Below are 19,886 nucleotides of genomic sequence, written 5' to 3'. Positions count from 1 at the left end.
TAATTATTTTTGACACTTAAATGAAAAAGTGCGTAATACTGAGAAAGGCTAGACACGAAATTTGCAAATATTTAAATAAATCCAACAATTGTGTATCTATAAATACTGGACATATCAACAGAATGGTATGCTGCTTAAAATTTATTTGTTGTTTCCTAATTTTAACACGGGAAATAATCAACAGTTAATGTGTTATTTTCATGTTCAATTGTCAAAACATTTCTTGCAAATCTTATATTTATCACAGCAAGATACCGTTGTAAATGACACATGCTACAATTTTGTTTTTCAAATTGAATGAAACCGAGTCAATCATATCAGCGGGGAAAGTCAAGTAGGATTCATACTATAGTAGATATCACATTAACTGAATGACATAAAACATGATACGGCAGATCATTTGTTAAGCCTTTGTATGAATTCCTACATGAATAATTGTCGACCCATCATCTATCCTTTGAAATTCCTAGGTCCTGTTTAGATTTTACAACATGTTAGTGACCATTTCAATGAATAAATTAAATAATAAATACAATATTTACAAGTTACGGAAATTTAAATAACGGATTCCCAAAATATAACAACAAAAAGAAACACAAAGTCGTACGACATTAGTAGACACATTTTCGACAACCTTTACTGCATATGAATGTTTTTCATTTTTATACATGCATAATGTAATATTCTTTTGTGACCAAGTCTCGTATGAAAACATATTATTAGATAACTAATGAAAAGTTGCTGAAAGTTTTCAATGAGAAACAAGCTGTAAATTTCTTAAACATTTTCTTGAGACAGTCCGTATTTCCCTTGTCACATAAAATTACAAGAATTTCTTGAAACAAAAATATTAATTAATTTATGGTCATGCTATTCATGCAATTCAAAAAATAAAATTATGCAATGATAACTACATGCTATTTTGCGACGCTCAAATATAATCATTGACTTTTGGCTTGGAGTAGTTGTCATGTACAATTTGATTTCCATTACGTGTAATCGGGCGATTAGAAATCATTATTTATCAGACAAATGGCTTGAAGGGAGCAAATGTTGATTATTTGGCTGCAATAGAATAATGAATATTGGATAAAACACGAAAGACAAGCTCCTGGATACAAAATACATACGTTTGTTGAAATACTCATTACTGTTGCCAAATCCAGCATGATTTAACCGAATGTCTATCTACAGATTATCTAACAAATAAACAAAAAGAACGTTTACAATGTTAATGTTTATCTTTATTCCATATGGTTTTTTTTAATATCAGAAACAACACAAATAGGCCTGGAGTTGCTGAAAATGTTTAATATGCTTAATTAAAAGATTGGTAACTTTACAATATCAGATTTATTTGAGCATTTGAACTTGAGACTTACGCTGATTGAATTAGGCTTTTTTCTCTTCTACACAAATCATAACCAATAGCATTCTGTTAACTTTTTGTTAATTTTTGTCTTTTATTGTTGAGTTAATTTAATCAATTTCTTATACTCATACAGAACGAAAATCACTCTTAACACACCAAAACATCAAGGTTTTGCATTGAAAAAAGTATTTAATAATAATGAGGAACGAAATTATTGTTTTTTTGTAGTATATATAAGTTTATCGGTTTTTTCTCATTTTGTCTCAGAAACAAATATGTGTAGAACGGAGCAGACATGTCTTTTATCATCTCATATTTAAGGTTCTTCAAAATGTGAGATGTTTATCACCTGTATAAAAGCGCTAAAGTGAAATTATTTGCGTAACGGTTCTTTCAAGGTGAACCCTGGCAGTATAGAAACAAAAGTGTATTGTGACTTCCATATAAAATACATAGATATTTCAACAGTACCGCTTGTTTAATAAGCCTTTAGCCATCAATCAAGCAAAGTTTATGGGTTTTTTGTTAACCTTTAAGTTAGTAAAACATTTTGTCTTAAGCATAGATGTTTTTGAAGGGTAGTTGTATGGCAATGTATAACTGTTCAAAAATTGTATATTGGTGTACATCTGTAAAATGCGGCATCTTATATTGATATTGTAATCCTTATAATCTTCCAGGCCTCACACACTTCATTGATATATATCCTAGCCAACTGTTCCTGTGTCTGATTAGACCTTGCAATATTTACTATATTGTAGCGATTACTCACACACTATAATATATCTTATTACCACTAGATAGTCATATATCAGCATTTTTCTGACAAAAGTCATATAGAGTAAGGCAAAGGAAATGTATCCATATACCATAATTGATTGTAGATATAATTTGTAAACTAGGCAACATTTATAACACATTTCTCAAAATTTCATATTCGAAATAGATTGCAGAATATAAACTGCGTGTTTGTCATAAAGACGATATGGAAATCTTATAAGAACTTAAAATTACAAGGAGCTATCAAAATAGTTTACGTGACACGAGACTTTGATGGATACATGATACGTGATTTCTTAAACTACATGGCACGGTGTTTCGCTTTTTACATGACAGGGGATTTCATAGCTACGCTACATGACACGAAAATACGAACGCTAAAGACACCTAATATTTCATTATGAAATTTCATTTAACAACGGCTTCTTATCAGTCAAAAGATAATAACCGTAACACGAAACATGTACATTGCAAGAGAATCCCGTTTAATAAAATATTTTAATGCTTGAAATTTAAATTCAAATTAGCGATCGTAGTGAATATGATATGCTCAGAAAAAAAGACTTCAAGATTTGAGACTTTTCAGTTTTGCTTATTTTGCCATGATAAATTGTTGGTACAATGTAGCTCTTAAGATTCATTCCCTGTGGACTGGAGCCCGCAGGGTATTTGTATGTGATTAATTTAAGAGGCATGGAGGAGCTCGTGACCTGTTTTTGGTCTAACATGGAGGAGCAAGTTATCTGTAAAGCATACTTTATTGGTTAATAAACGTTATTTATTTTTAAATAAGTTAATAAAATCTATACTTCATGCACATATGGTAGTTTCAAATGGGTATATTTAAGAATTGTCAAGTGCAATGAAAAACTTAAAAGAATTAAATGTAAACATGAAAATAGTATTGTAGTTTGTATCTGCAAAAGATTGATGTTACAGACGGGTGTCTAACTAATCGACCCTCTCCGGTCTCCGGTCTTCGACGGTCACTGGTCTCCAAAGACTTTCTTCTATTGATATATTCTCGATACAAACGTTTCTTTTTCTTTTTTAAAACAATTTTGAAAACAATTAGATGAAACATCTTTAAATTATTAAAATTTATCCCCGCAGGAAACCTTTTTAACTTTTTAGTTTAATCGAATTCTAGCATTTGCCCAAGTGTTTTAGAAACTTTCTCAATGAAGAGTGCGCTGAACCTTAATTGCATCGTTTTGTTTTTATTTATACACAATAAAGTATTTTTCTCTCGTGACTTCCCGTGTAAAACATTTATTTATAATAAAAGACAGTTGAAGATGTAAAAATTTCCAGGTATAATTCAATGCTACATATTCAATGACGTGTGTAGTATATTAAACACATTAATTTAAACGTGCTATGGACATAAGTATATAAATTAACTACCTAATGGCAACTGCTACCCTACACTCTTTTTTAGATAGTAAACACAAATACTACAATTGGCGTTAGTGTTATGTATCAATTAAAGAATGTTAAACAGTATGCGCCAGTCTAAGATAATATATAATTTAGATAATATAAAAGCATCCAGTATTGATATATACCTACTCTGACCTTTCACTTGAATAACTGTTCCTTTAACAAATAACAATAACATATGTTCTTTTGTTATCTTAACATCATTGTATACCTAGATTGCATAGATCTATGCAATGTAAAATATAAGTATGTTAATAATATGACGAGTGAATGAAATATACATGAAAGGAAATGATATAGATGTTAGAACAAATAATAGGATAATTTAATTATACTTGATTTAAAGCGTACATAAATTTTCAGTATTCATTCGAAAAGTCATAAACGTGTAATTTTTTATATTCCCATTCGATAATTTTCTTACTTTTGACATATAACTTGCTGTTTCCTGACCTTCTTATTGACTGACTTGCAGCAGTTTCGTTATAAATTGGATTACTATTAAGTGTAATCAGGCGATTAGTAGTCATTATTCGTCATTTAATTTGCTCCTAGGAAAATATTGGTTAGTCTCCAAAGAGATGGATAACAGAATGGCACAATATGCATATAATTTCGCACATGCTTTAAGTCTTTCCGAATTTCATTTATTTTACAATTTAACAACTGACATCTTTACTAAATCCTCCTGAATCTTGCTCGTTCCGGTGAAGTAACTGTCAATTCATCTGAAGTACAAATGATGAATGGGTGACCTGTAATATGTAACCCAGAATGGTTGACATAGAAATAATCGTTTGCGAGAAACACACCTCGGATGTTGTCAACCCAATTAACGCACCATTGGTACCAAGAAGGGCCAGAGGCCAAGCATTTGCATCACAGATGTTTGAACATATCTCGACAAGCAAATACGCAGAATTCTGCCCCAAAATGTTCCTATTCCGGTTGCCAGTACATATAAACCTATGTAACTTAAATTGTTCTGGTTTTTACCATTTCTACTCGTTAATGATGCATATTGTATTGATAAAAACGTAATTAAAATTTATTATAATCATTTACTTGAATTTCAATTGCCGGAAACTATGCAAAAGTGTGATAAAATGTATAGCATAGTTTTTTTAATATTTTAAAGTCAGAATAGGTCAGTCAGCGAATTTCACTGTAAATATTCTTTGCTCCAAACTATATATGCAATTTTACATTTTTTACAATTAAACTGTTGAAAAAGTACGCATAGCAAATATAGTAGTACTGCATTTAAATGCATTTCGAATAGTATAATGGAACATATTTTTTTTCTAAACATAGGCATGTATAAATTAAACCACGACATTATGGTTATTACATAATGTACAAAGACTGTGTGTGATTAAACTGTATTGTATTGTATTGATATTGCAGAATGAATCAAATACAGGATAACACCATGTTTGTTCTTGTGAAATATTAAGAACAATATTTTGTTTATAACAGAATTAAATTGCCTTGACTTTTTATAAACAGTTTTAAATAAGTATAAACATCACGCTAATACATTTATGTTTATAACTAAATAATGTGCAAATCGGTCAGCAATTATTCATTGATAAAATAATAACTTATCCTCGTCTCCTACGGAAACCATTGGCCATGTGCCTGGGGAAGTTGCCATGTAAAATGATTTCATGAATGTGTAATTGAACGATTAGTTGTCTTTATTGGTCAGATAATCGACTTAAAGGGAACAAATATTGAATATTTGCCAGCTTATGTATTCTGGAAGAAATGAATAAAATAACTAAGACCAGTTCCTTATGACAAAATAAGATTGTAACTTAAAGTTATGTTTTAAAAAAAGATATATTATTGCCTTAAATCAAGGTCTGTTGAAATGATAATAGCATATGACATATGATATGGCATTTGACAATTTGTTACCCCGAATTTCAAATATAAAATTATGTTTTAAAAAGTTTACATGCTTTACAATTAAAAAATGCATACTTATTCACAAATTAAAATATACAAAATATGATTAAACATAAGTCAGTCCAGGCGTTGCTTGGTCGTACGTATTAGCTTCACTCACAGGTAATCTAATTGCAACTATGCTATTCATAAATATATATTGGGTAACATGAATAATAATAAAAAACAAATATTCAAAGAGATGACGTGCAGATGAGTTGGGCTATAAGTGATAACAACTTTAGCAACAATCCTCCTAACTTGAGGAAGGAACGTTTTGTGCAACATAGTACATGTTTGGTTGCTTTGATCTAATTTCGTCATTATCGATATTATATTTCTACAAATTTGTTTGAAAGCTCGTGTAACATAGTATGTAATATCTTTTTAAGTACTGTCAAAGGTTTGGGTGAAAATAAACACGTGAATGTTGTTTTATTAAATATTTTTAGTTTCAAAAAACAGAGAACACTGTACATACTTAGAAAAGTTGGTACAAACAATGTCGAAAAAAGAAAGTAAATTATCGTTATTGTCATGGGCATATATTTCGTGATAACACGCAAAATATCGACCTCTATATAAGGCTCTCTTAAAAACTGCGCATTGTTTTCTGAGATGAAGGAAATTAAGAAACATTATTTAATTGATTTTAATTACCATCAACTCTGTTAAAATGGTGATAGAGTGTTTAAAGCTAGTAATTATCTTTCTGAAAAATGAGAGAGCGAAGTTCAGCTCTCATTTCAAACAAAGCAATAAACATGTTATTTCTCCATATAATGTGTTTTAAAATATTATAAAAGTATGTTGAGTTTACATAAAATCTGTTTTCTTATTTTAAATTTCTTATTTATAAGCTTAGCATTTTTGTCAGAACCGTACGTTCAAAATGCACCTCATCTATTGCTGAAATCTATTGGTACAGTGAAATATGATTTACAACACCTTCATGATCACTGACAATAAATGATTCAAGACGAATGACATTTCTTTCAGCAGTATGGAAGATGCATGCATCGTTTTCCCTTTCTTAATGGGAAAATTAGAAATTCCTTTCTTGAGCAAGGTGAAACTAACATTAATCAAACGGTCAATCATTACACCAAAAGGCCACAGACCTGAGATAATTGTTTATGCAAATCAAAAACAAAACAAAATGATAGACGACCACTTGAAAGAAATTTGACTTTTCTAGTCTCCTATATTGATATTGGATTTCGTTAGAAAAATTGGTTGAATATGATTTCTTCTTTTTTTGCACATGATCACCAATTTGATGTTAAATGAAGTATGGATAGCGTTATATGGCATAAATATTATACGCACTGATTATGAATAGGCGTACATATCATAGATACGAGAATTAGAGAAAACAGATCAATATGGAATTTGCTTCCCGTAACGCTTTAAAAAGGTTTATCTTCTAAATACAATAACAATTACTAAAATACAGTGTTTCATCACCTTCAATATTAAATTCCAATTAGTCTAACAAAGTATACTGCTTTGTACAGAAGAAAGTGTCATAACTTCAACAAAAAAATTGCGAACAGAAGACACATATTAATATTGTTCGAAACGTTTATGGAATGCTAGTTACCATAACACAGTTTTGGTTGACCGATGATAGACAAAAATCGAGCGGAGGTCAAATACATTCCCGTGACACTCTTAAAAAGAATTTAAAAAAAACGGACACATTGACTGTAGTAGTTAACAAGTGTGTCTAAACATATGTCAAAGTGTATCTTAATGCATAACTTGTAACACTTTAGACAATTTTCTTAAAACTTACCATCCACGGTGACAATGATTAAGAAAACATTATTATAAAAGCGTTCTGTGGTACCGAATGAGCGAAATTCTATCTAGTGTAAACATATTATAGAAGTTTCATTTCTGACCAAGGGTCTCTTGTAAAGTGTAACAAGATATTATTAAATAAACGAGACGAGACTATATAAAATGTATTCAGTTGCCATGGGATTATAATCTGACAATTTTCTTTTACATTCTTGCGAAATGGCCAGTATTTCCATTGTCGTATTGCCGTATAAGACTACATGACCTTTTCAGAACGGAACATTTATTATTTTGAGGGCGTATTATGCGTAAATTTACAAAAAAAATAAGGTGCGGAAAAAGGTATAAGCGGAAACATTATACATGAAAATATTATTATATTATATGAAAATAAATTATAGCTAAATATATAGAAGAAATTATACAATATGGCTGCTAGCTAAATACTTTTAAATAATTGCAGGGCTTAAAAGTACATTTAAAAATCATTATAAGATTAAAATATTTACAATTCAGATATGTGATTGTCTATCAATAATACCAAAGTTGTACTATCTTATAAAAAATAGTTTTTTTTGGATAAAATTAGCATACTTTTTTGAAATTAATATAGTAGTTGTAAATAAAATTAATGTTTTTCAATAGATAAAAGAAAAACCTTAAATCGTATAATGCCGGCTAATTAAGTATTGGACTACTTGAAAACGTTCAAAGAAGAGTTACAATATAATGCGCAAATTGTCTTAACTCTCTTATAAGGTTAGACTTAAGAATTAAAAGCTACCCACTTTTGTTAATATGAAATTGCTAGGAGAACTATAGAAAAATATAACAATACAAAAGAGGAAAATTGGCACAGCAGAATTTTACGTTTTCAACACTAAACCAAGCAAAGGGGAATGATAACAGAAGTATTGAAAAAAGACCTAACTTGAACATATGAACATTTTATAAAATTGCATAGTTACATAAATGCTTTTAAGAATAAAACGATTAGATGTTCGATGCTAAATTATATTAAGCATAGGTACGAGTTTAAATTATAGATAATAAACAAATTTTGGTATTTTTAGTTTTCAAAGGTGGCCATCATTTTGTTTAAAAGTAAATAAAATCAAGTTTTAGCTCAATAGTTATAAAGATAAGAGTTCATGTTGTAAAACAAAGCGAATGTGAAGCAAACATAGAAATCCTATTTCAAATTAAAAAAATGAAAACAAACAGAAATAAACAGTTACAACTGCAAATATATGTTTACCTTTCCGCTTATGTTACAAATCGTGCAGATTATGTATTGCAATTTTTAACCTGCAATGCCAATTTAACTGAGGTCAATGTCACAACACTGTTACAAAATGAATTATTACAATGTTTGTCCACACAATAACTGGTGACTAGATTTTATTCACTTAATTATCATAAAAGCAGACTTTTAGAGAATTTCAATTACTGCATTCATGATCTTTAATTTCCGTGAGCTTAAAAAGAATGAGGATTCTAAAAGTACAACTTCAATAAGTTCTATACAGAAAAATGTGGTTTATATTTGTTTTCGGTTAATGCACTTTTCATAGTTTCTAAGCAGTTGCTAGTTTGTTTGTTTTTTTTGTATTATAAAACATCTTACTTGATTAAATGTAATGATGGTTTGGTTTTAGAACTGTGTAAAGAACAAATATATAATCTAATACTATATACATGTATATTATTCAAATGAACATGGTTGATTGGTATAAAACAAATATCTGATTAAATTGGCTGAATTCATGTGATTACTTAAAGCTTTTTTGGTTTGGAGATACAGAAACACATAGAAGAAAATATTTAGCACCCGTCACGGTTTGTCTTCAAGTTTTATATGAATTTGCTTAACCAAATACCGTCACATTTCATAAAATTATAGCATTGCACCGTGCAGCATAACATAGCATTACATTTGTTGTGCATTTCAGATTGAAATATATTTCATGGTGTGATCTCATATGCAATCTTTGTACAAGGATTCGTGTACCAACGAGGGAAAATATATTAGCCGGTTTCCATTAGAACTACTCCAAGCATAAAAAAGCAAAGGGTCACTCAAGAAAAGGAACTCCATTCTTTCTTTCTGTGAATAGGATTCAATCATCTACAACTACAGTTTTTGCAAAAGCCATGCAGTTCTCTATAGAGAATTTAAAAGTCTATGAAAAATAAATTTAACAAGATTGATTTATTCCTAGCGTTACTGCTGTCAGAATTTAAAATGTATTCCTATTAAAGACATACTAATGCTCAAATTTAATATTTGAAAATATTGATAATTGCCACTGAGTCCCTTTGTAAATATAAAATGAACATGTTTTGACTTCAACCAGAGATATGCTATGTTTTTAAACTCTACACATTCATGAATATATTTAGTGTCATTAACAAACTGGCAGTTTTTAAGAAAGGGCCAACTTTAATGGAGTCTACAACGTTGATTTAGCTCCATTTTCCATATGTTAGTAACGAAATGTAACATAAACACTTTTGCTGAAAATTTTGTTTGTTTTTTCACTATTGATATTTTCAATAAATGTCTGGGAAAAGGGAGATATCTCTGAAGCAATGTAACCAAAAAACATTTTGCAGACTTGGTTTGAAAGGGGCTGTTCATGAGAGGTAATGCAAACGTGCAACATCCATTACGCCGCAAGGCATCATTTTAAGCGGTATTTAATCTAACACTTAATGTGTTTAAATCAATGATCCCGAAGAACCAGACAAGATATAACAACACTGTAGTAAAGTACGGGGGAAACGTTTACCGCTGCTAGAGTGCAAGTCTTGCCCAGTGTGACATCAAAATTGCAGCAACCGTTTATCCCTGTGTGAGGAGATTTCGATAAAGTGTTGCTTAAAGTTTTTAACACCGAGGTTAGCCAAAAACATATTTCCTGTTTCGGTACCATATAATCTAAATTCTGTTGATGTTACGTAAACACAAAAAAGAGATCTTTAATAAAATGTTAATAAAGAAATCAGTTGAGTTTTGCCAAAAACATTATCGTTTCCAAATTCCTAAATTTTGTATCCATATAGTGAAATAGGCTTGATGTATTCCACACAATTCAATTCGTAAGTCCAATGGTAAAAACACATAGTAATACAAACATTGCGTAATTAGTTTGCTCTGTAAATTGTTATTTATTTATTTATTTATTTAAAGGATATGTCGCATGCTTCTTAAAATTCATCTTTTGACAACTGTTGGTGATACGCATATCTTATAACCACTTATTCACGCTCAGAATTACAAGTTTTGCCTCTAAATGGTTTTTCATTTAGGACATTTTTAAGACCCCAAGCTTTTTAAGGCATTACAGGAAACTGGCACAGTGAAATGTCTGCATGTATCTTTCAATTATTTATCATACTAATAATTTACTAAATTGAATGTTGACATCTGCATATAGCTGCAATATTGTCAAATTTTCTTTGTAGGACGACCGGGAAGGTTTGTTTAAACTACGTTTTCTTCATGTGTTAATCAATTGTGCTGTACGGTTGCATGTCCTATCTTTTTAAAGATAATTGAGTGCATGTTAAAACTGAGCAGAAAAATGTTCAAACTGATTTGTTTTATCTAAACTTCCTACGAATAGCTTGAAAGCCTTGAATGTCAATGTATTTATACCAATACACGAGAGAGACCAAGTTGCCTGCTTAAAATGATTAGTGACTATGATAAATGAGAACTTCCCTGTCTTTTTCGACGCATTCAAAATTAAGATAGATACCATGTTTGTACTATAACTGTAAGCATTCGACTTGTTTTACCATTTAGCACTGTTTAACATAGTTTCGAGTATTGAATGAGACATAATTAAGATCAAAAATCAAAAAGGGGTGCCTGGTCGACAAATAGACAGTAATGTTGTTCTATTTCAATTTTATTGTAATTAATATATCATCAAATATAGCCAACTGTTCTATTTTACAAAACCCATGTGAACAGATCAGAATTACAAAAAGAAGATTATTTTGACTTGTACATAGTGTCTAATCATACACAATCTTATAATACGTTATCAATATAATACACTTTAAGGTATTAGCACCCTAATGCATTACCTCCGCTTTGAAGAGTATTCAAATTGGCTAGAATTACTGTTAACTACATTGAAAATGAGGGCCATGGGTTAAATCCCGAAAGGGTCAACTTTTTTTTTTCTTTCTTTTTTTCTTTAAACATTATTTATGTATCTCTCATGTCCCATATGGAAAGAAATAAGTGTTTAATTTTAATTTTTTAATTTATATAGGAATTTATTGGCTAAATTATGCTAAATCTAGTAATAAATATGGTACCTGATATTTTCAAAGTGTAATATAATCAAAACTAGACGGTAAAAGTATTTCATATTTTACAAGATCAACCAATATACTTTTTATAAAAATTTAGGGAAACTTTGAAAACAGACACTCATTTGGGTAAATTTTAAGAATTTTTTGAATTAGGCTCCCTAAGTAGAAAAATGGTCAGACATGTGGTAAAAATCGGTGGGGTAGGGTAACATTTTTTTACAGATTTCATTAATTTTAAGTAGAAACCATAATTTTGCTTATGTGGATTGTTAGCTGAATGGTACTATTTGTTTCTTACCAAAAATTCATGGAAAAAAAATTTTCATTAGAATGTTATTGCAGATTATTTAAAGGTTCCTCATTTCTAAAAAAGGGCCCTCATAACATCCTAGCTTGAGTTCAGAAAAGTGGCCATAACTTGATTTCCGTACGGTAAACTTTGTTTAAATTTTGCATACAGGTGTACTTTAAGGTATACATCTGACCTATGATGTCAATTCTTTAGTTCCTGATAGTGCCCATTAGGGTCCTAATACCTTAAATGCACTTTTATAATGCATAAACAATTAAGGGCCTACTTGGAAGAGAATGTAATGTCGAATAAACAATAAATAATTGATGATAACAAATTGTACTAAATAAATTACAATACAAAGATAGAGGTTAGAGTTCATTCCCTTGTAATATTATCATTTATTGTTGGATCCTAATCGACTTCCGTGTTAAAGAATGTGTCTGATGAACGATTGTGAAGTTAGACTTGTCTTGGTGTTGGCTATATAATTCAAAACAAGATTATTCAAAGTGGTTTATTGGAGTCAAAACATTGCCTGCCAATAAGTAAATCATAGATCACTAATTACCCAAAAGGACAAAGGGGAATAACGAACAATCATCTTGATTATGTTCCGTGCAAATAAATTTTGTCAAAAGTTACTTATTGTACAATTACGTGCTCTTTGGGAACTGTTCAATTATTATCATACGTAAAAACGTTTTTAATATGTACATGTTCTTTTGGTCTCTTATACTCATTTACGTAATGGGTAATCTGTTTTTAAATTTCCTATTATGCCCATCATTGTTTACGGAGTCGAATGGAATTCTTTTTCATTTAAGTAGTAATTATATTTTCCTTAAGAATGCTTAAAAGAAAAATGAAGGCATTTTACTGGTGATCTACTTTCAAAACGTATAATAGCATTGTCGTGTTATCTTTACGTTCAAATTTCATTATCGCACAAATTATGTGCTACGTAAGTAAACAACTTCTATGTACTTATTAAATGTTGTTTTTTTTGTGTCATTAAGTTTAATACTTTAAAGGGGAGTTTGTATTTGAGAGATTTCTAAATTTTTTAATGATAAAAGACTAAATCATTTGTAAACAAACACAAAACACCTCTAAAACTTCAAATTTTAACACTTGTTTTGTCCAACATTCGTCGTAATAAGATATCTTTTACAAGCATAATGGCTGGAAAAAGTAAAAATAAACATTAAATAGAATGCAAAAAGAAAAACTTTTGTTTTTTAAACATTCCTCTTAAGATAAGTATATACAGCTCTTTAACAGCGTTATGTCTGGCATTGAAAAATAAGGATATAGAGGCAAAGAGCAGTTGAATTTACAATTGTCATTCACAAACAAATTAGTAAAGCCTTACATTATTATCGTTAACATAGTCAATCGAAAGCAATGATGTAAAGGACAGGTCAAACCTGAAAGATTTAACGCACCCACATTTCCATAGTCAGATCAAAATTTATATGTTACATTAAGGGGCCTTTTATTTTCCCAAATCTGAACTTTAACTTTGAAGAACAGAAAGAAAAGCTATTCATTTATCTTAATGATATCAATTAACAATCATACAACCAAATCCGTAAAATAAGTTGACATTTCCTTAGGAAATCTCTGTAAACAGATAATGATGCATGCAAAACTGACAGAAAAGACATTAGGCTGTTACATTCAAAAATTAACAGAAATGCCAGATTATCTCAAAATAGCCATTATTTTTGCTATTTTCAAACAAGTTTATGTATACGGCTATCTTGGTAACTATACGAATCATTGCTAGATGAATGTCTAATTTGCTTTTGTTTGGCCAGAATTAGGCACTAATAGACCATAGCAGAGGATAAATGTAGAAGTTTTCATGATATGATAACAATAAGACTATTTCTATCACAGTCTATGATACAATCATGTTTTTACAATTTTTCACAAAACTCGAATGTTACACAATTAAATATGAGCACCAGTAATATCTCGTCGCCATATACTGCCAAACAGTTGATCACTGTTAGCCAAACAGTTGATCAGTGTTAAGAAGAGTGTGAACGTGTATCCCTGTCAACCCTCATGGAGTAAAATTCAAATCACTGTTCCTAAGCGCCAATCAAAATGTAACTACAATGTAGTAAATTGAGGAACACTGTATTTAAATAAAGAAATTGCGCCCTTAAACGGGTATGAAAAACCCTTTATTTCTCTTTTACCGCTCTCTGTATCTGCCAGATTTAGCACCTTGTCATTCAAACTGAGAGATAGACTTTCAGTTGTTGACAAATATACCTGAGAATGACCATGTTACAGCATTCAAAAACTAAATAAAACGCTTGTGTTCTTCTACAGCTGGAAATTATTTTGAAGTATTAAAATAAAGTCTTGTAAAATATATGCATTAGTTTTTTTAATTAAACTTTCCAATACATATTGACATCATGCGTGGAAAGGACATACTACCAAACACTTATTCCATACTCATTTTTTCGGTGCACGCCTTGTATAAAATGTAGTATAATTTTATTAATAATATATTACTACTTAATATCATAATTATCATAGTGAACGAATGAACAGATACAATATATTTTTCGTTGAAATAATTTCTGTCAAAATTTGTTAATTTTATGTTATTCTTCTGTTTTGAAAAATAATACTTAGTTCTAAATAGAACTTTATATAGAGCATGCTCCCGTATCATTTAGACAGCAGTCACATAAAGAATGACCCTTTTAAAGTTTCTATTAAATCTGCTCTTTGTTTACTGAGTTAACAGAAATTTTGAATCATTGGATAGTAATGACAATTATCCTTAAATATGGTTTAGAGAAAATTAAAGACATTAAACTGATAATAAACAAAATTATTACAAAATACTGCTAAGTTAATCTTAAATTTGAAAATAGCTCACCTAACTTAATAATTTAACACATTATGTGCTACTTAATAAAACCTTTATGCATTGTGTTAAATGTTTATTTTGTGACATAACGTGCAAAAACAAGCTATTCAGAGACAGAGTTGGTGAATGCGGGATATTATATAGTCGATGCATATATCTCTTCATGGTCCAAATCTGTCTAATTTGAATTATCAAAGTAGATGATAAATATATTCAGATTTCAACGTAACAAATTTGTCAACAAAAGAACAATGTTTGTGTTATAACAGTTAAAACCATTCAAAGTTCAAAGAAGGGATATATCAATAACATTTTAAGACTTAATAATTTAAGTCTACCAAAAGGAGTCTCCCAAAACATTAATACTATATGCAATGGACTGGACAAAAACTAGGCAAATACAAGAGACGGAACAGAGCGGGCGGAAAAGAAGCATATAACATAAATAATCAAAATTAACTAAAATGGAAAACTGCAGAAAACAAATGGGAATCTGCATTTCGAAAGGGGTCAGATTTAATTAAACGGTGGCATAAAGAAAGAGAGGCACAGGAGGTAATAACTGTTTAAAACAATACCGTAAAACAAACAAACAGAACAACAAATTATGTAGACGACAACAGATGGCCGTACAATAGCATACGTATGTAACGTGGAAAACCGACCAAAACGAATATGAGTATTTGTTTTACATTTTTATATTATCATATATTCTGTGTGTCAAATAAGCTTAACCATACACTTAGAAAGTATTGTATTGCTAAGCTCCTGGCTGTTAAAATTGCTGGAGCATTGTAAATATCCTATTATTTTAAGATATGTCTTCATTAACTTTATTGTTCTGCTCTTAAATCTTTTTTATCTTTGAAAGTATTTTGAAGACGTAAATTAAAATGTTACAATGCACATCTTTGGAATTTACGTTATAACAATAACAGTTCGAAGAGATTTAATGAACCAAACAGAAAGCTAATTTGGATTCCGTCATGTCGTGACCTTAATTGTATGAAATAATACTACAAATAGAATACAAACATTTTGAAATGCCCTTTTTTGTTATTATATGTTCATTACTCTGAAATAAATTATTTGTGTTTTCGTATTTGATAAAGACATAAAACAGAGGTAATATAATAAATAAGTTTAGATATGATACCAAATATATTTTTATTTACCAAAAATAAGTCGTGGTAAGAAATCAAAATAAAATAAGCTCTTACACTAAAATGTTACTTTTGCACTCATTGACTAATCACAAGGAACAAATTAGTGTAATTTTGTAAAAATCCTTTCGTACTTTACAAATTCAGTTGTCTGCGACCTTTTTCACTTTCAACCACACTTTTACTCAAGAGTAAAATACATTCTATTGCTCTATCTAAAGAGCAATGAACACTGCATTTCAAATGTTCTAAATGTTGGTTCCTTGTTTTATACAATCATTCATCTTTTTAACAGAATTAAACGTTATTCAAATCAAAGAAATAGTGTAAAAATGACTCTAATTCAGGAAAACAAGAAGTTTTTCAGCTGAAAAAACTCACGTTGTATCTTGAAATGTGTCAATTATAATTAAAGTAAATAATATTTCATTTTGTACAATGTTTGAAACAATAACGTTAATTCTATCGGGAAAGTAAAAAGAAAACTACAGAATCATGTGTGCGTTTTACACGATCTGTCTTGCTCATAATTTTAATTGCAGTCTCGTTTGGTTTATGAATATTATGTTGTGTTAACCATTTTTGTATCCGTTTCTAGTCAAGTTAAATAATTTTCTTTATAACAAATGGCTTAACGAAGGTAATGGTTTTATGGAAGATTGTATTATGAAAAGAAAAAAATACACAACGATTTCTAAGTGTGTAGGAAGGTAGTTACTTCACAATTCATTGTTATTGCAAAGTTAAGAGTAGCTTAAATCAATTAAAGAACTTTTTCAATTTCATTTATTTAGGACATCCATTTGTGAAAAACTGCTAGAAAGGTTAAAATATCGCCAAACGACATAAAATACAATTGTATTATATTAAATATTGTCATTATATATTAAAATGGTGTCATTGAAAATCAGGGCTTTATGTTCGACACTGCTCAAGTGTGATGGAATTATCAGAAAAAATAATCATTTTCCATTTTTTATTTGGCCAAAGGCTATCTTTAATTAAATTGACTTCTATGATTTATTGCAAACTAGCAAATATTTGTAAATTTTAAAAGATTTTATACAATTGTAAGAAGAAACAAGTTGAATATGGAATTAGGTGTGAAATGGAAAGGGAAGGGACAACTAAACACTGTGCATATGGTACAAGAAGACGTGACTCGACAGTCAAGATACCCTGACAGGCAAGGAATGGAACTTTTTTATACGATTTCAGCACAGTAAAAGCTGGACGGAGAAATTCACTCGCTGGGGAAAAATTAAAGAAATACAGCATAACTTGCCGATGACTTAAGGTGCCTAATATAGTTATGGTAATTTAGTATTTTGATCGGAAATCAAAATACTTCTGTCACATTCTGCTACTTTTATGACATCTTCAAACCTGAAGATTCTTTTGCGTAAAAACACGCTTGTTGTGTACGTGCAGGCGTCTTCGATGCTGTGGTAGTGTCAGATCTCGGCTGTAGGCTACATTGAATTACCAGAGCACAGTTCAGCTGCAGCAACGTCTTCTGTTCATGCCAGAGCAGAGGTACAGTGCGAATGACCGTAGAAGCGATTTTATGATCAATCACAACAAAAGTGACCTGCACCGTCCGGGAACCAAACCCGGATCGCCCGATTTACAGTCTTACGCTCTACCTATTCAATTTACCAAAATATTATCAAACTAGTCTCATCACTCAAAGAATGTGTATTTTTTACACTACATGTATAAAAACATTGATGACAGATCTAAATCTAAGGATGGTTTGTAGTTTCTGCAAACAAAACTCATTTTAGGTTAAGATTAAGTGCTAGAAACAAATAACTTTCAAAAAGGTATAAAATATTAGTAACTGTTATACATCGATGTCCTCCGTAAATGACCAGACCAATGTAATTTAATTTGCTTGAAAAATTATATCAACCTTTTGTACAATTTTTCTATAAGTTGTATGTTGTTTATCCAAAATATGTTACCTACAGATGTCTGCTATACACAGTTGTTTGCCGTAAATGAATGTCTTACAGATGTATGATGCACAGACATATGCTGAAAAGATGTCACCAATAAATGCAACAAAATCGTGCTATTTTGCAAAGATAAGGTTTAGATTAATTTTGCAGAAACAAACTATGTAATGGTAAGATCCATTGAGAGCAATGACACAGATGAATCACAACTCCTTGTTAACCTAGCGCGCTCAGTTGAGATGACAACCGAGAGTGCAACATATCTCACTCCAGCTTGTTCTTAATTAAGCGGTATTTAATCCACAACACAATTATTTAAAATCAGTTATCCCAAACAAGACACAGAAAAACATAACATAATAGAGATGAAGAACAAAAGAATGAAGATAAAGATTCGATTGTAATAGAAAACCCCTTTATGTGAGATAAGATTATGCTTTGATTTTTAAATCAAAAAGTGTTTATGACAATGCAGATAATGTTCATGATATCAAAAATTTAGATTTACTATATATATCTATTGATGATGCAAGTTTTCCTGGGGTAACATACAAAATAAACATAATTTCGAAAAAAAAAGAGATAAATAATTATTGTTACATTTAAGTGACTATTGGACAGACATAATGTAACTTTAAGGGGATTTTGATATCGCCTTATCTGTTTAAACGAGTCTGAAAGATTTATCGGAATTTATGTCTTTGGGAATTTAATTGTGAACAAAACCATTTATATCAAATTTATTTTCATCCATCATACACAAATATCCATTTATTTAGCTTTTATTGTGTCTTGTTTTGTCCTCCTTGGACATTTGTATCTTTATAGCAATCCTTATTGGCATGAAACCTACATTTACTCGCGCTGAAATAGGAACAATGTCACGTTATGTCTGGGAGGCGCAGCAAATGATTGTTTTCTTTTGCAAATAAAGTTAATAAGTGAGACCAATATGAATAATGCTTCGATGAAATTTTAAAATGGCTGTATAGTAAATTCCATAACAATTTTACAATAACTTGTCTTAAAATAAGGCACTTGTAATGCATAGAAACGAAAACAACATTTCGAAGAGATTTAATGAGCATGACATAAAAACAGCAAACATGCCGTGTCATTAATTGAATGAAAAAATGTTGTATTAAAAACATTTGAAATGCATATTTTTTGCTAATTAATGATCATTTCTCCGAATTGAATTATTTTCAAATTTAATATTTGATAAAAGCATAACTCAGAAGTTCATATGAGAAAAAAATATCATTTGTTGCCAAGGGTCATTAACCTGATCCTTGGTAATAAATCGAAAATTAAGTCAACTTCTATATTTAAATCTTAATTTTGCACTCATTGGCTAAATTGTTTAAGTAATCACAATGAACAAATTAGACGTGTAATTTGTAATATTTCGTTCGTACCTAACAATTTATTTGTCTGCGACCTTTTCTTTTTTCAACAATACTTTTACGCAAGAAAAAAAAACATTTTACTGCTCTATTTACGAGTATAAATGGAAAAAGCAACGAACACCGCTTTCCAAGTTGGTTTCTATTTTATACAATGATTCATTATTTGTTCAGAATTAAAGGTTTTATTTTCAATCAATGAAATACTATTTTAAATTTTATTAACTCAGAAAAATTAGAGTATTTTACTGTGGAAAAATTTCACGCTGTATCTTGAAATTTGTCAATTATAATAACAATAAAGAATTTTTTATTACAATGTTGAATCAATAACGTAAGGTTTAACGAGGAAGTGAAAAGAATACGTCAGAAGAAACGCTGCATTTTTTATGAGTTTGTCTTGTTCTTAATTTTAACTGCAGTCTCATTTTGCTTTACTAATAATATTCTTCTGATCAGTCGAGATTGTGTAAGAT

Source organism: Ruditapes philippinarum, unplaced genomic scaffold (genome assembly GCF_026571515.1).
Source record: "Ruditapes philippinarum isolate M1 unplaced genomic scaffold, ASM2657151v2 ctg2715_1_1_1_1, whole genome shotgun sequence".
Lineage (NCBI taxonomy): Eukaryota > Metazoa > Mollusca > Bivalvia > Venerida > Veneridae > Ruditapes > Ruditapes philippinarum.
Note: the sequence above shows the minus strand (reverse complement) of the source record.